General features: G+C 41.0%; 1 pseudogene; it reads left to right on the top strand.

Moving 5' to 3' along the window:
* Positions 1–8012: 8012 nt before the first annotated feature.
* LOC149122178 (BAG family molecular chaperone regulator 5-like) lies at positions 8013–9836 on the top strand (annotated as a pseudogene).
* The last annotated feature ends 285 nt before the right edge of the window (positions 9837–10121 follow it).

Genomic DNA, 10121 nt, shown 5'->3' with positions numbered 1-10121 from the left:
AATGGAAGGCCAGCCTATGACTAAACCTATCAGTGTGTTGCTTGACTTTTACATTGGAAGGTCTTCAACATACTCAAAATTGTGAGAATTTTCTTGGTCACTTCTATCTATACAGTTCATCAAAAGGATTTTTGGTCCATAATATCATTCTCTTGTTCCAGGTGATATAGTTTTAACTTTTCTGGTCGTTTATGAGTAAATAAACTTTTGATAATTCATATTTTTAAGTGTAGCTATAGATGTGAGTAGCTTTCATTAAGGTTTTTCTGCTAAATGGCTCGATATTTTCTTTACTTACCATTGTTGATCTTTTCTTTCACTTATCAAGTATAGTGCACACTAAGGCACATTGGTTCACACAGTTCTTTGTATATATTTGTCATGCTGCTGTTGCCCCTACTGCTACTTACAGCAATCAGAATATAGGTTAAATTCTAACTTGTGTATTTATTTTGTTTTTTATTTTGTATTGATTTTATTCTGTGATTTATTTTATTGTATTTTTATTTTTTATTCTGTATTTTATTCTGTATTTTATTTTTTATCTTGAATAAATGTGTATGTGTATACATAATGATGTAGTGTAAACCAATCCTTGTACAGAGAACCATAGCCTATCGTGGTTAACTTTTTCATTGTGGCTTCATCAATTTATTTAAATTAAGTTTTCTTTTTCACTTTCCTTGATTTATCTTCTTGATTTTAAAAATATTATGATAGTAAAATAATACACGGGGCATTGTTCACCAAATTCCTTTATGTCTGTTAATCATTCTATTACTTAATCCTATATTGCCACTTCCTCCTATTAACAATTATTAAAATAAAATTTATGTTATAAAATATATATTGTTTTAGTTGATGATGCATTTTAATTCAATCGTGTGACCTGTTAATGTCATCAATATCCTATTATAAGCCAGTGCTACTACTATTAAATTTAGGCCTTCTTGGGTGGCATTTTTTTGGTGATATCAACTTGATGGAAATCATCTAAATTCTCTTTGTGGCTATTTTATGTCCCCAAATTCTCAGAGCTATCTTAACCCATTCAGTCATTCTTAATTCTCAGTTGTTATGCTATTGAGCTTTTCTGGAATTCTAGAGGACCATAAATTTAACTTTAATTTTGAAGTTCTAGAGTGTAGCTATAGATTTAAGTATCTTTTCCTCAGGCTTTCTTGGTAATTACCAAGATATTTGCTTCATTTCCATCATTTCCTTTATTTTACATTTTAAATGCAAGTTAATGTACTATTTTTCAAAAAATACCTTTGTATGTGCTTATCACTTTATTATTTATTTTTATCTTTTTGAAAAGGACCTATTTATTTATTTTTAAAGGCAGAGCTAGAGAGAGAGAAGAGAGAGAAAGAAAGAGAGAGAGGTATATCCTTCCTCAGTTGGTTCACTTCTCAAATGGCTGCAACGCTGCAATGACTGGGGCTGGGCCATGCCACAGCCAGGAACCAGGAGCTTCCTATTCTCCAACCTGAGCGACAGGGGACCAAGCACTTGGACCATACTCAACTGCTTTTGCAGGCACATTAACAGGGAGATGGATTGGAAGAATACCATCAGGACTCTATCCAGTGCCCACATGGGATGCTTGCATTAGGATTCTTCTGTAAAGTGGCATTTTCTTTTCCTGATTTAAGTTCCTATAATATGTAATAGTTTTTAAAAGATAATTTTACACTGTTTTCACTAAATCTCTTTATATTTGTTTGGTAATTTGTAATTATCCCTACCAAATTATGCAGTTCCAAAGTGTTCATAATTTACAGTGATATGAACATCACTTTCTAGTTTGATTTTATTACCGTCATTACTATATCAGTAACTTAGTGTAAGCAAATAGCTATATTGTTGGTTACTATCTGTATTAAAAGTTTATCAACTCAATGAAATCATGTTGACTTTCTGGCCATTTTAATGGCATTGTTTTTCAGAACTATGTATGCATAGTGTACTCTGTCACCTACTCAAGTTGAATTTCTTTTGCTATTTCTGCATTTTAATGATGGTTTTGAAACATCCCACAGTGTCATTCTAGACAATTTCATCTTTGGTTTTGGTTTTCTATTAACTTAAAGAGTTAAGTTTGCTTGATTTCAAATGCTGGAATTTTATATTTATTCTATATTTTTAATTTTAAAAATGTACATATAGAGAACATATTTTATTTATTTCACACAGTTTTTTTTAAAGCTTTTATTTAATTAATGCAAATTTCATAGGTACAACTTTAGAAATATAATGGTTCTTTCTCCCATACTCACCCTCCCAACCCCACTCCTGCCCCACCTTCTACTCCCTCTCCCATCCAATTCTTCGTTGTTTCATTTTTCACTTTAAATTTACATACAGAAGACCAACTCTATACTAAGTAAAGATTTGAACAGTTTGTACTCACACTCACACACCATGTTTAAAGTACTGTTTGTGAACAAGTTTTGCAGTTAATTCTCATAGTACAACTCATTAAAGACAGAAGTCCTGCGTGGGGGGTAAGTGCACAATGAATTCGGTTGTTAATTTACCAATTAGCACTCTTATTTATGACTTCAGTGATCACCCCAGGCTCTGGCCATGAGTTGCCAGGCTATGGAAGCCTTTTGTATTTCACACAGTTTTAAGAACGTAATGATTGGCTGGCGCTTCAGCTCACTAGGCTAATCCTCCACCTGCGGCGCTGGCACACCAGGTTCTAGTCCCAGTTGGGGTGCCGGTTCTGTCCCTGTTGCTCCTCTTCCAATTCAGCTCTCTGCTGTGGCCCCGGGAGGGCAGTGGAGGATGGCCCAGGTCCTTGGGCCCTGCATCCGCATGGGAGACCAGGAGGAAGCACCTGGCTCCTGGCTTCGGATCAGCACAGTGCCCCGGCCGTGGGGGACACTTGGGAGGTGAACCAACGGAAAAAGGAAGACCTTTCTCTCTCTCTTTCTCTCTCTCTCTCACTAACTCTGCCTGTCAAAAAAAAAAAAAAAAGTAATGGTACTTGCCACCCTATCTTTACTCCCACACTCCTACCCTCCCTCCTCCTCTTTTTCCTATGTTCTAACTTTTATGACATATTTTCAGTTGACTTTATTAATTTTTTCAATTGATGAGCTTAACCTTTTACTAAATACAGAATTCAAAAAGTAATAAGAAAAGCCATTGTTCCTCAGGAGCATAGATAAAAGCTATAAGCAATAATCAAATTTCAAAATGTCAATTTCACACACATACATCACACTTTTTGTATTCTGTATATTAGTTACCACAAATCAGGTAAAATGTACTTGTCTTTTGGGGGCTGGCTTATATCACTTAGCATTACAGTCTCTGGTTGCATCCATTTTGTGGCAAAAGACAGGATTTTTAAAGTCTTTTTATGTCCAAGTAATATTCTATCATGTACATATACCACAATTTCTTTATCCAGTCATCAGTTTGTAGACATCTAGGTTGACTCAATATATCATTTATTGGGCCGGCACCAAGGCTCACTTGGCTAATTCTCTGCCTGCGGCGCCAGCACCATGGGTTCTAGTCCCAGTTGGGGCACCAGATTCTGTCCCGGTTGCCCCTCTTCCAGTCCAGCTCTCTGCTGTGGCCTCGGAGGGAAGTGGAGGATGGCCCAAGTGCTTGGGCCCTGCACCCGCATAGGAGACCAGGAGGAACCACCTGGCTCCTGGCTTCAGATTGGCACATTGTCGGCTGTAGTGGCCATTTGGGGGGTGAACCAATGGAAGGAAGACCTTTCTCTCTGTCTCTCTCTCTCTCACTGTCTAACTGCCTGTCAAAAAAAAAATCATTTATTGTGAGTTGACCTGCTGTAAACAGTGGGATACAGATAACTCTTTTGTATGCTAATTTAATTTCCTTTCCCAAGAGTGGAATGGCTAAGTCATATGGTAGAACTATTTTCAAATTTCTGAGGCATCTCCATACTGTGTTCCATAATGGTTGTTCTAGTTTACAGCCCCATCAACAGTCTATCAGGTAGCTTTCCCCCCATGTCCTCACCAGCATTTATTTATTTATTTATTTTTGATTTTTAGTTGATAGCCATTCTAACTGGGGCAACGTAAAACCAGTTCCTTGTGGATTTTATTTGCATTTTTCTTCCTGAGCAACTTTTCATGTATCTGTTGGCCATTTGTATTTTACCCTTTAAAATGCCTGTTCATATTCTTAGCCCATTTCCTTTTTCTTTTTTTTTTCATGCAGAGTTAGTGAGAGAGAGAGACAGAGAGAAAGGTCTTCCTTTTTCCATTGGTTCACCCCCAAGTGGCCGCTACGGCCAGCGTGTTGCAGCCAGAGCACTGTGCCGATCCGAAGCCAGGAGCCAGGTGCTTCCTCCTGGTCTCCCCTGTGGGTGCAGGGCCCAAGTCCTGGGCCACAGCAGAGAGTTGGGCTGGAAGAGGAGCAACCGGGACAGAATCCGGCGCCCCAACCGGGACTAGAATCTGGGGTGCCGGTGCCACAGGCAGAGGATTAGCCTAGTGAGCCGTGGCACCGGCTAGCCCAATTCTTAACTGGATTGTCTTGTTGCTGAGGTTCTTGAGTGCCTTACATATCCTGGATACTAATCCCTTTTAAGATGAATAGTTTGCAAATATTTTCTCCCATTGTGTTGGTTCTCTCCTCACTTTGTTCAGTGTTTCTTTGATGTGAAGATGCTTCTTAGCTTAATATAGTTCTATTGTCTGTTCTTGCCTGTATTATCAATGACTTTCAAAGTCTATCTTTTTCTCTAGTAATTTGATGATTTCAGGCCTTAGGTTTAGATCCCTGATCCATTATGAGTTAACTTTGTATAGAGTTAGTGAGTAGGGATATTGTTTCACACTTTTTCATTTAGAGATTCAGTTTTCCCAACACCATTTATTGAAGAGATTGTCCTTTCTCCAGGGAGTAATTTTAGCTCATATGTCAAAAATTAGTTGGTTGTAGATGTTTGGATTATTTTGTAGGGTTTTTGATGCACTGGCACACATGTCTATTTCTGTGCCAATACCAATCTGTTTTTATTATAACTGCTCTGTAATATGTTTTGAAATCTGATGTTGTTATGACTCCAGCTTTATTTTTATTGTTTATGATTGTTTTAGTTATTCAAGGTCTCTTGTGATTCCATATGAATTTTATAGTCTTTCCAGATCTGAGATGAATATATTTGATATTTTGATTGGGATCACATTAAATCTGTGTATTGCTTTTGGTAGGATGGACATTTTTATCATAGTAATTATTCCAAGTCATGTACATTGGAGATTTTTTTGAATGTTTTTGTCTTCTTCTATTTTCTTCCTTAATGTTCTGTGATTTTCTTTGTAGAGATCTTTCATGTCCCTGTTTTTATTTATCCCAAGTTATTTACATTTTTATAACTATTGTGAATTAGACTGACTACAAATTCAGTCTCAGTGCTGGCAATTTTGTGTATATAAATGCAGTTGCTTCTTTTGCATATATTTTATGTTTTGTAAGTTTGCTAAACTCTCTTATGAGTTCCACTAATCTCTTAGTGGAGTCTTGTGGTTCCTCTATGTATAGGATTATATCATCCTCAAACAGGGATAATTTGACTTCCTTTTTCCCCCCACTTGCATCCCTTTGATTTCTTTTTCTTTACTAATGCCTCTTGCTAAAACTTCCAAGACTATATTGAATAGTAATGGTGATATTAGGCATCCTTATATGGTTCTGGAGCTTAGTGGGACTGCTTCCAGCTTTTCTGCATCAATATGATGCTGACTGTAGGCTTGTCATATATTGCCTTGATTGTGTTGAGGAATATTCCTTCTATACTCAATTTGGTTAAGATTTTTATCATAAAACTGTGCTGTATTTTATCAAATGATTTCTCTGCATCAATTGATATAATCATATTATTTTTATTCTTCAGTTTGTGGCTGTGATGTATCATGTTTATTGATTTGCTTATGTTGAACCATCCCTGCATAACAGGGATAAATCCTGCTCGGTCCAGGTGAATGATCTTTTTGATGTGTTGTTGGATTCAACTAGCTAGCATTTATTGAGGATTCAGTTATTGGTCTATAACTCTTGTTGTATGTTTTTTCTCGTTTTGAAATGAAGATGATGCTGGCCTCATTGAAGGAGTTTGGGAGAGGATTCCCTCCCTTTCAACTGTTTTGAAAAGTATGAGAAAAATTGGAAGTAGTTCTTGAAAAGTTTGGTAGAATTTAGCAGTGAAGCCTTCCGGTCCTGGTGTTTTTTCTGTTGGGTCTCCGTCTCCATGACTTCTTCAATCTCCATCTTGGGCATTGGTCTGTTTGGATTTTCTGTGTCTTTGTACCTCAATTTTGTATGTGTCCAGAAATATATGCATTTCCTTTAGATTTTCCAATTTATTGGCATATAGCTATTTGAAGTTTCCTGATTTTCCTTTTTGTTTCTATAGTATCACTCATAAGATTGCTTTTTTTTATCTTTGATTTTGTTAATTCAGATCTTCCCCCTTTTTTGGTTAGTTGGACTTCTGGCTTACAATTTAATTTTCTCCAAAAACAGCTCTTTAGTTCATTGATCTTTTGTATCATTTTTAAATTTATCTAACTTTTATTATTTCCTCCAACTATTTTTAACTTGGTTGATTCCTGTTTTTCTGGGTCCCTGAGATATGCGATGCATTGTTAGAACATTCATTTTATGCCTAGAATCCTTTAAATGAGGTTTTAGATAAGACATTCCTATTAAGAGACTTGGGCAAATATAATCAGTCATCGCATACAGATAATATACACTATGATAAGAATAGTAATGGTAACATGGAGATAAAATTATTTGAAAAGAACTATTTCAGGCTTTGTTGCAGGCAGGAGTTAATAAAATGATGCATTGCTGACTAAAGACTTAGGGAAGGTGTATGAGGAGCTAAGGAAAGGAGTACAAATGAAAAGGTCATGTTGGAGCTGATGGCTCCCCTCCTTCCCCTGGCCTGTATTCAAGCTTGGGATATTTAAAAGGAACCAGGACAATGTTCCAGCCCTGGTGCTGCTACAAATCAAATAAGTCAGTAAAAACTCTTACAGCCATAGATTAATTTGACTGCATATTGGAAAAATGGGTCCACCACAATAGCTAGAGCCTTAATTGACACTGGGGTGGAGGCCTTCCTAATTTATGGAAACCCTAATAGCTTCAAAAAGGAATGCTTATTGCTATTACTGGAATTAGAGGAAATGGAAAATAAAATTTACAATGAAAACAGGAAAATTACCTTGGAAAGAATATTTTGTAGTTTTTGTGCCTATCATAAAATATATAATGGGAATAAATATTCCTCAAGGTATGGCCTTGAATTAACTTGAAAAATATCAACTTGCTATAAAAATAGTTACTAAAACAGTTTTAGTAAGTAAAATCCCTATGCTGCTGGTGAGATTACCACAGCTAAGGTGGTTGCTTTGAAAACAATATTGCATTTCTGGAGGAAATCACTGATATTATTAAAGAATATACATAAAATAGAGGTAAACTAGATAAACATGGAATTGCACCATTACATGAAAGAATAGCTAATGAAGGATCCTCTCCAATGTGTAAAACACCTTCCACCTTGCAAAAACAAAACAAAACAAAACTCTCTCTGTTGAAATGCAAGATACAGTAAGTTAACCAAGGAGGCAGGCGCCGTGGTTCACTAGGCTAATCCTCTGCCTGCGGCGCCGGCATCCTGGGTTCTAGTCCCGGTTGGGGTGCCAGATTCTGTCCCAGTTGCTCCTCTTCCAGTCCAGCTCTCTGCTGCGGCCCGGAAAGGCAGTGGAGGATGGCCCAAGTGCTTGGGCCCTGCACCCGCACGGGAGACCAGGAGGAAGTACCTGGCTCCTGGCTTCAGATCCGTGAAGCGCGCTGGCTGTCGCGGCCATTTGGGGGGTGGGGTGAACCAACGGAAGGAAGACCTTTCTCTCTGTCTCTCTCACTAACTCTGCCTGTTAAAAAAAAAAAATAATAATAATGTTAACTGAGGAGCAGAAACAACATGTTTGGATCACTGATGGAACAGCAAAGCATGTAAGACAGTGTATCGCTGGAAGGCAATTGTATATAACCTTTGCACAAAAGTGATTTTTAGAAATCACTGGGGCTCCATGGCCTGGGTGGGCAGTGCTTATGAAACGGAACACGACCAAAGTATGGATATGGGAAACCAACACCCTTCCATTAATAGGCTCCAGGAAATCCAGAAGGAAGTGAGGAACATAGAACAGCAAGTCATCGGCTTCAGTGGCCTGTCAATGACAAGAATTACAAGCAACTGGAGAGGGTTCTACGACACAGCTTTTTGAAATAGACTCCGTGGAAAAAAAGGGAAAAGAAGACATCCAGGCGGTCAGGAAGAGGACGCCCAGGAGACCCAGTGCCTCCCCAAGGAGGATTCCTCAAGCGGAATCGCAGCCTCCCACACCCCGCTGAGACCCAGAACGTCCTCAAGGAGGCCCAGTCTCTGGTGCAGGGGATAGTGTCTTTCTATAGCTGGGGGCAGCTGCGCCGCCGCCGACTTCGGGGAGAGCATCCAGGACGTCATCTTGAGGCTGACGCACGTGATGAAAACCGCGGGAGGATCTCGCTGCAGAAAGCAGGATATCTCGCCTTAACCAAAATCTGCGCCATGCAAGAAATTATCAAAGACGGCATCAGAAAGCAGCCCTCACTGCCACTCTCTGAGGATGCACGCCCGTCGGTTGCCTAGATCAGTTCTGCGATGTGCACAGTGGACAGGCCCGTGGCACGGCGATCATGCTTCTGATGGGTGTGTGCTCACGTACACTCTCAGAGCATGTGCACCCATGCATTGCCTAGATCAGTTCTGCGATGCGCACAGTGGACAGGCCCGTGGCACGGTGACCACGCTTCTGATGGGTGCGTGCTCACATACACTCTCAGAGCATGTGCACCCATGCATTGCCAAGATCAGTTCTGTGATGCGCACAGTGGACAGGCCCGTGGCACGGTGATCACGCTTTTGATGGGTGTGTGCTGGACGAGACCGGCTGGCACCTGTTCTGCGTGCTCTCGGGGCTGGTGGCCGACCTGGATGCTCTGGACGTGTGTGGGGGCACGGACATCAGAAGCTACCGAAGGGAAGTGGTCGAAGATATCAACAAGTTATTGAAATATTGGATTTAGAAGAGGAAGCACTTAGGCGTGTGACCTGGGACAGATTCCCACTTGTCTCAGTACAGCCCCCAGGGCCCCTCCTGCTGAACATGTTGTAGACCATGCACAGTGCAGCCAAGCGGGAGCTCCCAGCACCTGCAGGCTCCCCGCGCGGGTCCGTGGAACGCTCATTTTGACCAGAGTTGTTTAACGTTAGTTGCCAACATTTCCCCTCAGAGCACCCATCGCTCTAAGCTGACTGTCGCAGGTTTGTGCAGCGGGTGAGGAGCTGCGCTGCGGGCTGTGGGCACGGACGTGAGCAAAGCCGACCTTGAGCGGCCTTTCAGCAGGGCTTGGTGTCCTCTTCTAAGTCCCTCCTAGCCCCCCGGCGCCCCTGATGCTGCCCCAGAAGGAGCCCTAGTGCACAGGGCCTGTAGCATCCGGACCTGCTGGGAGCTGGGCGTGTGCCTGGCTGCCGCGTGCCATCGCTAACCTGCATTCATCACGTTGTATTGTAACGTTCCGATCTCACGCCAAGAGAGTCTGCACGGAAGTGAAAGCTTCTCCCCAAAATGTGTGTTCTCGGGTCTGCATCAACACGGAATCCACGTTCACGGAGAAACAGCTGGTGGTGTCGCTTTCTTGGCCTTGACTCAGCAGCGCCATCTGCTGCCGCGGTCCCCACAGGGAGGCCGCCGCCTACCATCGGCGCAATCAATGTGTTTGGGGCTGGGGTTTAACGCTGTGTTCTGCGAGAACACCGGTGTATTTAGTGCATGTTAGTGTCTGCAGTTTTTCTCGCTTGTTTACTTTGCCGGTTTTATCTCGTGTTGGGGGATCGAAGTTCATTTTGTCTGTGCACGTCTTCTTGGGCAACGCTTTTATCAGGTCAGGTATTTTCCCCTGGAGAATGATTGGACGAATAGTTGCCACTGACTGATCCATCACAGTGCATTGAGTCCCCGCCCCTCTGCTAACTGCAACTATTGTACTGGGGGGGGGGGGGC

Source organism: Oryctolagus cuniculus, chromosome 15 (genome assembly GCF_051225735.1).
Source record: "Oryctolagus cuniculus isolate XC-2025 breed Fujian yellow rabbit chromosome 15, ASM5122573v1, whole genome shotgun sequence".
In the NCBI taxonomy this organism is placed as follows: Eukaryota; Metazoa; Chordata; class Mammalia; order Lagomorpha; family Leporidae; genus Oryctolagus; species Oryctolagus cuniculus.
The sequence above is the reverse complement of the archived record's forward strand: the minus strand, read 5'-3'. Positions and strand labels throughout refer to the sequence as shown.